This window comes from Terrapene carolina, unplaced genomic scaffold, assembly GCF_002925995.2.
Source record: "Terrapene carolina triunguis isolate 2854851 unplaced genomic scaffold, T_m_triunguis-2.0 Scaffold66, whole genome shotgun sequence".
In the NCBI taxonomy this organism is placed as follows: domain Eukaryota; kingdom Metazoa; phylum Chordata; order Testudines; family Emydidae; genus Terrapene; species Terrapene triunguis.
The window spans coordinates 73,626,147-73,640,799 of NW_020664417.1; positions in this window are offsets into that span (position 1 = coordinate 73,626,147).

Below are 14,653 nucleotides of genomic sequence, written 5' to 3' on the forward strand. Positions count from 1 at the left end.
AGAGATAGAGTCAAATAAAAAGAGTCCCATTCAATACATCACATGAAAGCAGACAACTAAATATTGACAAATTTCGTAAGTGCTTGTATACAAATGCTAGAAGTCTAAACACTGAGATGGGTGATCTTGAGTATCTGGTATTAAATAAGGATATTGATATAATGGGCATCATAGCAACTTTGTGGAACAATGATAATCAATGGGACACAAGGTATGAAATATATAGGAATGACAGAGTAGGTAGTGTTGGTGGAGGAGTGGCACCATATGTGAATGAAAGTATAGAAGCAAACATAGTAAATATTTTAAATGAATCAAACCATGGAATTTCTATGGATAGAAGTTCCATACTTGATAATAAGAGTATAGCAGTAGGACTACACTACCAACCACATGACCAGGACGGTGACGGTAATTGTGAAATACTCAGGGAGATTAGAGAGGCTACACAAATAGAAAAAAAGTCAATAATGGGGAATTTCAACTATCCCCATATTGACTGGGTACCTATCAACTCAGGACAGGATGCAGAGATAAAATTACTAGACAGCATTAATGACTGCTTCTTGGAGCAGCCTGTCCCAGAACTCACAAGGGGAGAGACAAGTCTTTATTTAGTCCAAAGTGGAGAACAGCATGTAGTCCAAAAGGTGAATATAGTTGAACTGCTCAGTAATAGCAACTTCCTTGTAAGTGAGGAAATACCAAAGAAACCCACCTCAGTAGCATTTAACTTCAAAAAGGGAAACTACACAAAATGAGGAAGCTAGTTAAACAGCAATTAAAAGGAACAGTCACAAGAGTAAGATGCCTGCAAGCTGCATGGAAACCTTTCAAAAACAAAATAATAGAGGCTTAGATTAAATGTATACCCCCAAATTAAAAACAAAAACAGCAAGAGAAGAAAAAAATGCCACCATGGCTACACAACAGAGTAAAAGAGGCTGACAGAGGCAAAAAGGCAACCTTTAAAAATTATCATTTTATCATTCAAGAAAGAAATCTTGGAGTCATTGTGAATTGTTCTCTGAAAACATCTGCTCAGTGTGCAGCGGCAGTCAAAAAAACTAACAGAACACTAGGAGCCATCAGAAAAGGGATAGACAATAAGACAGAAAATATCATAATTCCACTCTATAAATCTATGGTATGCTCACACCTTGAATACTGCATGCAGTTCTGGTCGCCCCATCTCAAAAAGATCTATTAGCATTGGAAAAAGAACAGAGATAGGCAACAAAAATTAGGAGTAGGGAACAGTTTCTATATAAGGGGAGATTAAAAAGACTAGGACTATTCAGTTTAAAAAAAAGAGACAAAGGGGGTAAGACAGAGGTCTATAAAATCATGAATGGTGTGGAGAAACTGATTAGGGAATTGTTATTTGCCTCTTCACATAACATAAAAACCCAGGGGTTACCCAATGAAATTAATAGGAAGCAGGTTTAATAAAAGGAATTACTTCTTCACACAACGCACAGTGAACCTGTAGAACTCTTTGTCAGGGGATGTTGTGAAGGCCAAAACTATAACTGGGTTCAAAAAAGAAATAGATAAATCCATGGAGGACAGGTCCATCAGTGGTTATTAGCCAAGATGATCAGGGATACAACCCCATGCTCTGAGTGTCCCCAAGCCTCTGACTACCAGGACCTGGAGCTGAACAACAGAGGATGCATCACTTGATAAACTGCCCTGTTCCGTTCATTCCCTCTGAAGCACCTGGTTCCGGCCCCTGTCAGAAGACAGGATCCTGGGCTAGATAGATCACTGGTCTGACTCAGTATGACCCTTCTTATGTTCTTATGGAAGTCATTTTCAGATACAACGTACATTCAGCACATTTTTCTTATTTTTTCTCTAATGTTTCTTACCTTAAAACTAAGGCTACAAGTTTGTCACGAAGGTCACGGAAATCACAGATTCCGTGACTTTCTGGGACCTCCATGACTTCTGCCGTGGCCTGTGTGGCAGGCCCGGGGGTCGCCTGAGCAGCTCAGGCAGCCCCTGGGCCAGCCACATCAGCCACTGCTGGGGCAGTCTCGGGCCACTGCTTCCCCACCCCCAGGAGCAGCAGGAGTTTGGATGTGGGAGGGGGCTCAGGACTGGGGGTTGGGCTCTGGGTGACGCTTACCTTGGGGGGCTCTCCAGAAACAGCAACATGTCCCTCCCTCAGCTCCTAGCTCCGCACGCTGCTTCCACCTGTAGGCACTGCCCCCGCAGCTCCCATTGGCTGCGGTTCCCAGCCAATAGTAGGGAGCCTGCCAGCCCTGCCAACACCCCCCCTCAGCACCAGCTATTGTCCCAGCCCGTGCACCACCACCATCCCCCAACACCTGCTGTGCCCCCTGGGGTACTCCCCCACGAGTACCCCCCCATACCAGATTTAGTCAGGGATATATAGCACAAGTCATGGACAGGTCATGGACTGTGAATTTTTGTTTACTGCCTGTGCCCTGTCCATGATGTTTACTAAAAATACCCATGACTAAAATGTAGCCTTACTTAAAACCCACATCAAAAAATATGTTAAATAAAAATGCAAACCTTTAGGAGAATTAACCAGAAAGTAAGAGAAATGAGGCCAGAATGATTAGGGAAGTAGTGCTGCTCACTCTTGCGATAGATGGTGTTTTTCTTTAAGCCTTGCTCCTGGAGTCATGTGATTATGTGCAAATCTTGGCTTTCATTTAAAAAAAAAAAAAAAAAAAAAAAAAAGAAAGCAAAGTCTCTGGCCTTCACGGTTGTGGAGAAGATCTTGAAAACATGACCCTAATGGAACAAAATCCAAAAGGCAAATTAAAAGAACCCAACAATTATTTTTAAAATCTTATGATCTAAGCCAATCTCTTGATTATCATGGGCTTGTGATTTCTGAACACTTGGGATTGGCAATACTGAGAGTTACAAAATGAACATGGGGTTTATACATATTGTTACAGCAGAAGTTTCGAACTTGTGTTCTCTAGGATATTAACACCAAGGTCTTCATCAGGAGTGGGAAACAGAGGTCAGGATATCTTCCTTTCAGCCTTGATCATGGTTACATCTTCACTGTATTTTATAGTGAATGAGGCAGATTGAAGAACTGTAAAGGTGCTATAGAAATAGCCAAAGCTTGCTTAAATAGCTGCTGAGGAATGCTTTGCATGCACCATTTGAGCTAATCTCAACTCTGCCCTCATGATGGATGAAGAAATATAGCTTTCTGGCTGAACAACAAATGTAGTAGGAAACGTTCCCCAACACAAATCATAATGGCAAATGGAGTAGCATGTCAATTTATGAAACCTCAAAGTTTCCAAAGAATTCTCCGGGGGGTGAGGGGGTGAAAATCAGGGTTGCAGTGGAAACTGTCTTATACATTTAACTGAAGAGTCACTATTGGAAATCCAGTACGTTTGAAATACCTGTATATAGTAAGATATTTTTTCACTTACTTGTACTTTGTGAGATAGGCGGTCATGTCATTTTTTTGCCAAGATTGTCTAGGAGCTATTCCAATCTCACTGGAGAATCTTTCCCCTGTCCCCATCACTTCATACAGTACCTAGTGAAAATTATGCTTGGACCCATTATACCAGTATGTTAATAAAAATAATTGGGGGGGGGAGAAAGCAGTTGGAATTTGTTCTCTTTAATGTTAAGTTACCACTAAAAACAGTCAATTATGCAAAGGACCAAATTGCTGGTGACCCAGCCTCATTTTTTTCAGGTACAAATCTGAGTAGTCACAAATCTAACCATTTGATTTGTGCTGCAATCGAGTAGTTAAACCTGCAACACTGAAAATGTGCTGGTATAAGAAAATGTTTGACTTCTTTTCAGGGCCTCCACTTTGCTGAAAATACACCCCTCGGGGTCTGATTTAAACCAATGTAACACAGGAAATTCCTAGTAAAGGCTATTACTGTCTCTGTAGCTCTCTCCAGTGCTCCTAGATATTACCACACACAGGGCATTTAGGATCATACACATTCTTGAAGTCCTAGAAATACTTCCACCTTATGGCATGACGTGAGGATGGAATTACAGCCTTAAATAGGAAAGTCTTGATTTTCTCCAGATTAACATTATTGCCTTTTACATTTTTACACAATGCCTATTCTGATCAGACCTGAACATCTATAATACCGTAACAAGTCCTCTGCCCACCCCTCTTCCTGGGGCCCACTAGCTGCCCCAATAAAGCTCAGAGAGGCTTCTAGTTATGCAGCACCCGTGGCTTTATTTAACAACATTCTCCCACCACCAGTGTTATGCTATATACAAAGCTTGTAGGCCTGATAACCTCCTCTCCTAAACAGAGTCTGCCCTCAGCCTGGAGATTGACCTTCCCCTGGCCATTCCCCCTTCTTCTGGCTGCCAGCCAGCCTTTATAGCCCTTGAATCCTCAGGCCTGCAGGTGCAGCCGATTCTAAAGGCCAGGCACCAGGCTTCTCCCCGGCCTCAATCTATTTCCCCTGATTGGGGCTGGCTGAGCAGGTGATAATTAGGTGCCTTTGCACCAGCGCCCTGCTACAAATATACATACAGAGTCTAGATAGGAGTATGACAAGCACTTCAGAAATGCAGGGATAGATTGGATTAGAGTCTCTTTCCCCAAGAGGTGGTTCTTTCTGGTCAAGCTTGAGCACATTTGTTGGTTAAGGAAGGTTAGCTGTCACTGCCTGGACTATATCTGTTCAGTAGATAAATTAAATTAAAGGCCTATCTTCAGTACTATCAATTTGGCACCTTTCATGTGCAATGTATTATACACACACATATATAATATACTATTATGTGCATTCAGTAGTGGAGGTTTCTAGTGTCTCCCAATGAAAGTTTCATTTGTTTTCTCTTCTTTCACCCTGTGGAAGTAAAAGCTGAAGTGACAGTAATAACTTCGGATTGATTACACATATAAACTATATCATTACTGTAACTCCTTACCATTGCCAGGAGTTATGGTGCACTTCTCACCAACAGAATCAGACTGCTGGAATGAAAAGATTTACATAAAATGCTGTTTTGCTATTTTTGAAACTTGACAGGACAAATTCAACCATATGGAGTTTCCAAATTCAGCTCAATGGGATTGATGCCTGTTTATTCCAGGAGTGAATATGGTCCTGTGGTTGGTTTGACTTTCCATTCTGTTGTTTATACCCTCAGTAATATGAGAGACACAAGAAGATTGTCCTTTCTGTCTGTTTGGCAGCCCTGTTATCTTCTTCTTAGTGATTTGTATTCAGACAGTGGCTGCATCAAGATAGAATTTTAATTGATTTATTTTCCATTTTTGGAGGGATTTCAGAACACCTGGCAGTAAAAGAAGACCAGAAAATGAGTCAACATGAGAGCAAGCTCTTTTAACAAAGATGATGATGATAAGAAAGAGAAATTTAGTAACTGGAACTATTAAAAGTTACCCTGAAGCCTGGTATCTTATCTCACTATGACAGAGCAGTCTGTTGGCTTAGTGATCCTTGGGAACAGAGCCTCCTGAAGAGAAGGAAAGGGATAATTCCACTCCTTCCCTCCTCCAACACTGTAAGGAAGTTCTCTTTTATATTAATAGATTATATGGCCAGAAGGGACCATTGTGACCAGCTAATCTTACCTCCTGTATAACCCAGGACATAGAACTTCCTGAATTATTTTTTGTTTGAACTAGAGAATTATCTTTTAGAAAAACATCTAATCTTCATTTTTAGAGTTTCCTGTGATGGAGAATGCACCATAGCCATTGGTAAGTTGTTGCAATGCTTCATTGCCCTCACTGTTAAAAATGTGTGCCTTATTTCAAATCTGAATTGTCTAGCTTCAACTTCCCGCTATTGGATGATAGTTTATCAACTACTTTGAAGAGCCCATTATCAAAGTTCTGTCCCCCATGTAGGTATTTATAGAATGATCAAGTTACCCCTTAACCTTTTTCTTTCTTAAAATAAACAGATTGAGCATCTGGAGTGTCTCGCTATAAGGTATGTTTTCCAATCCTTTAATCATTCTTGCAGCTCTTCTCTGAACCCTCTTCAGTTTATCAACATCCTTCAGTTTATCAACATCCTTCTTGAAACTGTGGACATAACTGAAAACAATATTCTAGTAGCAGTTGCACCAGTGTCAAATAGAGGTAAAATTACCTTCCTATTCCTACTCAAGATGCATCCAAGGATTGCATTAGCCCTCTTAGCCATAGCATCACACTGGGAGCTCAAGTTCTGCTGATTATCCTCCATGACCCCAAGTTCTCAGAGGTTCTGCTTCCCAGGATAGAGTCCCCCATCTCTGTAAATATGGCCTATATTCTTTGTTCCTAGATGTATAATTTTACATCTGGCTGTATTAAAATGCATAGCTTGTTTGTGCCCATCTTACCAACCAATCCAGATTGCTGTATACCAGTGACCTGTCCTCTTCATCATTTATCACTCTCTCAACTTGTGGGTCACCTGCAAACTTTATCAGTGCTGATTTTATGTTTTCTTCCGTGGTCAGAAAGTTGAAGGTCCAGCTCCATTTGCATTTGTGCATGTGCACTTGCACACCAACTTTGTGTGTAAAATCAGTGCAATTGTGGAACATATCAGGCCTCCACTTGTCCAAGGGGATCTAAATATCCATTTGTCAGCAAAAATGCGTAATTCACATGATATACCATAATAAAATGCAAGCATGCAAAAGGCACAGAAATTCAAACAGACCTTAGGCCTCCACTTACTGAAAATCAGTTCCTTCCTGGCAAAGACACAAACAGGGAGTCAGTCAGATTCATACCCGTTCTATGGCACCATTACACCAGCTAGCCCACAAAGAGGCCAGATAGATCCATATGCCAGGCTGTGCCCACTTTGCACTGATTCTGCACCCCTGCAATGCCCCAAACAGGTTGATGCAAAAAGGGTCCAAGTTAGGACACTCCTGAGTGCTGTCTTATCCTGATACTAGAGAGACCTTCAGTCTAACAAAGGCAGAATTAGTTTCACTGGCTTGAAGTCAGCAAAGTTTAAAGTGGAAATAAGATGCAAATTTTTAACAGAAAAGACAATTAACCATTGGAACAGAGTACTAAGGGATGTGGTAAGTTCTCCATCATTTGGAGTCTTGAAATCAAGGTTAGATGTCATTCTAGAAGATGTGCTTTCGTTCAACAACAAGTTGTTGTGCTAGATGCAGGAATCAATGGATAAAATTCTATAGCCTATGTTATGCAATAGGTCAGATCAAATAAACATAATGGTTACTACTGGCCTTAAAAATCTATGAAAACAATGAGGTGTTTTGTTTGTTTGTTTGTTTGATCTCATGCATCCATCCATCTGCTGAGGACAGCACATTGTTTCCAGAGCTGCTAGCAAATGCAGTGTTATGCACTTACGGTTGACTCCAGTTGCAGATATATCACCAGTTTTCATGGTACTGCCCATTTTCAGTACAGGGAATATCATTGGAACCAGAAATATTGCTTACACTGGAATGAACTTTTTAAGTGCACCCACTGTAATTTTTCCTTGACATGAGCTACAATGCTGGTTTTTCAAAGCACAGTACATTTAACCTTTCCCACTAAGCGCTAATGCGCCCCTCAAGTGCCACATTTTCTTTAGTGAGCTACTCCTGATTTGCCTCAACTAAAGACAGCTGAGTAATCAGTCATTGAGCATTGCAAGGGAAGAGTCAGAAACTGTGATGTATATTTTAAAATTACCTGATTTTCTCTTTTTGAAGCTCTGAGATATGAGAGTGGCTGAAACTTTACATAAATATTACATTCATCTTCAGAGGGCCAGAAACTAAAGAAACATTTTCAGGTCTATTTGTCAGGACAGTCTGACTGTTTTCTTTTGTTTAACTGTGTGCTTTCCTATATTCTTTGTTTATAAAATGAAGCTCTAGTCCTGAGCAAAGCATACTGAGCCCTTTTAAAACTAAATGAGTTCATACTTTCTTCTCAGCAGCTCATTAGGAAACATCTTTACAAAGTAAAGATGCAGATAGATCATTTCAATTTGTTCCTCAAGTTCTTTTGTTTGTGCATTAGTCTCTTTCTTTTCAGCAGAGCTATCTGTAATTGTTTGCCCTCTTAAGCAAAATCTTTCCTGAATCCCATGCCATCTTCAAGAGATACTTGGTTACTAGCATTAATCATCATAAACAACTCAATTTACTTTCTTGTTTTGAAACAAAAGACTAAACATCCTGCAACAAAGAAACATTACACCTGCATTGCTTGGATACCGGAGTCCAAGCCACAAAGAAAACATGCTCACAAAAGGAATCGTACTCAATATTTGTCTCCTTCAGACCTTGCAATAGTTACTCTGAAATTTAAAAAATTAGTTTAATCTGGAATAATTCTAATTTTCAAAAATCCTCTCATTAGATTTACATGGTTCAGATCAAATTTCTCTCTCAGGAGCTGTATTGACACTATCTATCTAAGGTACTTATACGACCCCTGTCACTGCAGATTGTGAGCACCTCACAATCTTTAATTCATTTATCCTGTTTGGAAATACCATTATCCCTATTTTACAGATGGGGAATTCAGGCACAGAGAGGCTAAGGGTCAGATTTTCAAAGGTATTTAGGCACTAAAGATGCAAAATACCTAGTAGTATTTTCAAAAACACCTAAACAGGTTAGATACCAAAATGCCATTGGCAGCAAGGCACCTAACATGTTCGGATACTTCTGAAAACACCACTAGGGACCTATCTGCATCTAGGGTTGCCAACTTTCTAACCGAACAAAACCGAACACCCTTGCTCCGCCCCTTCTCTGAGGCCCCTCCCCACTCACTCCATCCCCCCTCCCTCCGTCACTCGCTCTCCCCCACCCTCACTCATTCACTCATTTTCACCGGGCTGGGGAGGGTCCCTTTTTGACCGAGTGTTCCAGTTGACACTGCATCTGTAGGTGTCTAAACATCTTTGAAAATCTGGCTCTAAGTGACTTTCCCAAGGTCACATAGGGAGTCTATGGCAGAGCAAAGAATTTAACTCCAATCAGCCAAGCTAGCACCCTAACCACTGGACTATCCTTACCTTCGGGATGTTTTGTCCTTAAGCACTTAAATATGTTTATTTAAGTACCTGACTAATATCTCTAACACTTCTGCTTCTGTAATGAGAAGAGTCTCACATGCTGAGAAAAACAGAGTCTACATATTCAAATAAGTATCACTTGACTACAGTGGTTATTTTCTTTCATTGCTATAGTACTTTCTATCTGAGAAATTCAAAGCAGTTAAATGAACAGACGCACAGTATTCTGGAGACATAGAAACTATTATCACCATTTTACTATCCCCTGAGAAAAGAGGCTCCGTGAGATTGATATAAACTGATCAAGGCCACATAGCAAATCAGTGGTGGAGAGGGGAATAGAACCTTGATCTCCTCATTCCCAGTCCCGTGCTTTAACCAAAAGACAAAGTGGGAGTACTAAAAATATTCCGTTTAACTTTTTATTAAACTGTAAGATATGACTGTTCTAGCAATATTCCCTGCTCAGACTAGTCCTGTCTTAACTACTGGCTATATAACTTCTTAACTGTACCCACTGGAGTTAGTTTTTCCTTTATAAACGCTGCAATATTGAGATTTATACAAAAAATTGGGCATAAAAATTCTTCTTGGACTGAAGCTCAGCAGGCATGGTCTAAGTTTTGGGATCTGTTTAGCCATTTTTTATTTGTATTTTAGAGCTACCTTTTTATCAGTATGAGAACTTTTTAACTGTTGCAGCACTGCTGGGGAACGATGTAAAAATAGTGTTGCCGCCTACTCGTGAAAATATTTTTAGTGATCTATTTGCTCACTCTATGGAATCTATCAGAAGGTATGTCATCTACACATTCAAAAACTATAATAAGTCAATGTCAATACAAATAGTTTTATGCAGAAGTCACGCAGTGTCTGAGAGCCAGTCATGTGTGAGATCACTTCTCCCCCAATATCCCATAATGGGAGTTAGATCTACTGCATCACTCTTGCTGTTGGTTCCAGAGTTAGAACTTTCCATGACTGATGGTAGGGCATTCTTGGTGGCAGGCTCGTGTATCTGGAATTTACACTTAGCAGCAGTCCAACAAAGCTTCACATCATAGGGTAAAACCTATTTGTTTGGCAAGACTTTTGATTTATGTTTGTATTAATAACAAATGGGGAAAGGTCTGTTAAACTGCAGGATGCTCTATAACAGTACGTCCCTCAGCCCGCGCCGCTTCCAGCAGCTCCCATTGGCCTGGAGCAGCGAACCGCGGCCACTGGGAGCCACGATCGGCCGAACCTGCGGACGCGGCAGGTAAACAAACCAGCCCAGCCCGCCAGGGCCTTTCCCTGCACAAGAGGCGGAACAAGTTTGGGAACCACTGCTCTATAACATTCAGAGATATTTCATCAATTGATTGTTTTTCAGATATATAGTGCTCAAATGACTGAGCTAACGGCACCAATGTACATTTCTAAATATATTTCAGTGCTTTAGTCTGCATACCAATCTAAAAGGAAACTGGATCCCAAAAGACATTTCAGCTGCATGGTAACTGACAGCAAGTGAAACAGACTACATGAAAATCCAGAACTGTGCTGCTCTGGATTTAGTCCTCTTTATTTGCTGCATGCAGCTGGGGTTTTCTCCATGTGATAGGCAATGATGATGAAACAAATGGGCCACACAAGGTTTGGTAACAATAAAATGTATGAAAAATGTTTATGAATTACTCAAATGTTCCTGCTCTATAAAATATTTAAAATGTTAACATTTTTCAAATGCTAAATAGTTGTGAGCATTTCATATATTAAATCACTCAGAGCAAGTGAATGAGGTCATCTGAATTATATTAATTATGGCCCACCAGGGATGTGTCTAGAGAAGTGAATCTTCAGATGATTATATTCCTGTTACAATCCTAGGAAGGACTGAGTACCTTCAACTCTCACACACTTTAAGAACTGTGGGAGTTCAGCAAGTGCTCAGCACTGCTAAGAGCCAAGCTTATTTGCAGGAGAGGTGTCTTCTACTGTTAGAGAATGTTTTCAGGGGACATGCCTATTCAAAGATCCTCTCTATATTACTCATGGGGTTTTCAAAAGAACTGACGCAAAGGGAGTTCCCAACAGTTTCCACAAAATAATATTTGAGATGTTGTATTTACTTTTCCAAGGGTAGGTTAATATTGCAGTATCTCTGAAACTACGTTGTACTACATGTTGGTAAACGTGGACATTTTAATGGTGTCTGCTATAGCTAGCCATTTTTTACTAAGCGTCTGTGAGAATTCCTGCAGTACAGCAGAGTCAGGGATAAGATTTGCCTCTCTTAGGAAGGTAATATAGTCTTTACAAAACTTAGCATCACTGGCAATTGAGTCTGTAAAATAAGCTCAGAGTAGACACTATGGTGTCATTCTTGTCCTGTGTTTGGTGAAATCAATCTCTTACTTTGAGGAGTTCCAACATACAGTAAACAATGTATGCAAGAATGAAAATGGATTTTTAAAGTGTCGAATAACAGGGAACGTCTGATTAAAACTACGGAATGTCATTTAACGGAAAGGAAGCCAAAGATGCAAGTAAAATTTCCTGAGCCATGTCCCACAGAAGAGGCTCAGGCATGCAAATGTAGAAACCAAATGTGAAATTCAACCCAGAGATGAAGGAAGGGAAAGGGGGATAGAGCAATGTTAGAGGGACCTTGGTGGCAGAAAAATACACTTCTTGTTAGTTTCACTTAAAACTGATTTTCAGTCACAAGGCACGAGAGATTTGATCTCATGGAGTTATGACATGCAGCATGAATATAATGATGTGTTTCATAATATTAATTGTGCAGAGAATGAAATACAGTAATATTGGAATGATGAATCAGGACCTCTATGCCAAGAAACATGCAACACAATGGGACACAACTAAAGGAGTAACTCTTATTAAAACAGGAAGAAATAATGCCATGTAAATCTGGCCTCCCTCCAATATATAAATAAATATATAGAAGAAATCATTTATATTTAGTTGCATACCAGCTTTTACGAGTTTTTTTTAGTTTGGTGTCATTTCTACTCACCATTATGTAGAGAAAATTAAACGGCTGCTAACTTGGCATCTCTTGTACTTCAAAGCAGCAGGTCCAGGTGTAAATTCCAAACTTTTCATCTTGCTTTCCCAAACAGGTGGCAGAGACCGATGTCTGGAAACTGAAGCAGCTTCCAAATTCCTCCTTGCTGGTAGCTTTCATTTTCCTGTCTGCAGAATCCTTTGAGAGAAATCCACTTATTTGTGGATGACAGTGGTGATTTTCCAACGCAGCCTCTTTAAGAGGTAGATGAAGTGAAGGATTCAGATTTTTCTTTCTGTTCTGTATGTAGTCTAGTTTCTGAGAGTGTGTGCCCAAACACCTGCACTAGTGAGGGTGTCCACCCTTCAATATTTATGCATATCCTTCACTGAGGAAGAACTAACATCATTATATTTTTCCCTTATTTTATTTCTTGGTCAGGATGAAAACTCAGCATTTTTTACTAACCATTTAAACTTAGAATTTAACAGGTTTTCTCCCCTTAGACATATCTTGATGGCTAGGTCAGAGCCAGCTTCAACACAACTGAGAGTTCCACATCCTCACTGGATCACAGGGAAGATGTCACAGTATATTTGGCTTACATTGGCACCTTTATCTATAAGATAATAAACTTGGGACATTCCCAGAAAAACTAAGCAAAAAGAATTATTTTGGCATATGTATTCAACGATGGGAAGATATTCTCATTTCATACATTAGGTCCTTTGAGAATCAGCCGCCTGAATTGCCATGTATCTGGGCAATCCGAGTGCCAACTGTGTGTAAAAAATGTAGCCTACCTATTCCCCGGACAACTGTGTTTATATAAAACAAATAACCATCAGCCAGATTCTGCACTAGTATTTACAGCTATTTTGCACGTGTATACATAAACTACAGAAGGTGAAAGGCAATTACCGGAGAAAAACTACCCAAGTCCTGTAGTGATGCCATGGAATAATCAGGACCTAATAATACTCATGTCCCAGATTAGATTAAACTATTTTTTTAACAATTAAAGTTTTCATCTATTTTTCCCCACTCAGGGAATCACTGCAGAGCAGAGTTAAGGTTGTTCGGTTGAATTAACTGTACATTTCCATGCTTTAAGTTGTTCGAATTTCTTAAAGTTAACCTGCACTATCAATGTCCTGGTTTCCCTTGAGAGGATGGGGTGGTGGGGAAGGGCTACTATCTTCCGTGAGGGCAGGCTGTTTCTTCAATGCCATTGAAAAGAATAGAGGTAGCAGTCATTTTGAAAAAGGGGAAATCTTTGTGACGTTCTCTTCAAGAGATCATTATTCTTTGGTCACGGCTAAAGAAGAAATTTCAGCAATGAAAAAGAGTGACAAAGAATTATATTAATCCTAAAAACAGGTCTTTAAATGCAGATAATGCATTAGACTTCCATGAGTTTTAACAATATGGGAAATTTTGAAGAATCTGTTATTTTGCCATTAAGATTATTCTGGATAACAAGGAATTAAATTTCTTAAGGAACCCATACTTGTAAATTCTCAAGAAATTCATTCTGTACTCAGTGCTGTGATTCTTGGGATGATCTGCTGTATTCTCCATATGTAATAAAATGCTTGAATCTCTGCCTTAAATGCAAAACTCATCTCAACCGTAAGTTAATGCAACCGGCACTTCTATAATTATTATAAAAACAACAAGGAGTCCGGTGATACCTTAAAGACTAACAGATTTATTTGGACATAAGCTTTCGTGGGTAAAAAACTCACTTCTTCAGATACATGGAGTGAAAATTACAGATGCAGGCATAAATATACTGACACCTAATATAATTATTATGTGTACTCAGAGTTGTATGTGAAATAAATATACTACAATGGCTGAGCAAAATAATTTGTCTTCAATTCTTTTTTAAAAATCTAGTATAGCGAAGGAATCATTCTTGTCTCTCAGGAAAACAGGGTCAAAAGGTATATATTGTACATAGTAAAAAATTTTAATCTGCAGCATCATTTGTATGATAAAGTGAGTCATTGTGGTCTGCTCTCTCCAGTTTATATTTATGAAAAATTTCAACATCTGTAATTAATCTCTCCTGAAGAGACAAAAAAAAATCATTGTTCATTCAATTCCAATTATAAATTTTTTCATAGTGTAAGGCGGGCTTTTTGCCAGGTTTTTCTGCTTTTGACTAAGAAAAAAAAAACTTTTTATAGACTGGGTCACATTTCCAATTTGGCTCTCTGCATCATGCTGTCTTAACCACAGTGCTTATCCTTGTGATCAGCAGGAGGGATAGGAAGGTAGTGTAATTACTGGGGCTACTCCCTAGGGTGCCAGTAGCGTGCCAGGTGTACTGCAACTTGTAGATGCTTCAGCAACTAGTCTTGTAGGCACTAGCCTTGGTATGTCCCAATAATGACTCAGACATATGGCTAAGGAAAGGTTATTTCACTATGGCTGGCAGGAAAGGGAAAGGTTGCAAATACTCTCGCTAAGGAGGCTTAAACTATTTCAGTTCAAAGTGAACAATGGCAGTTCTTGTTTGGACTACCCCAGGGGCCCAAACAAGAGTCAGGACTCTTCAAGCCTAGTGCCTCCAGTCCGGTCTCTATTTCAAGCAAAT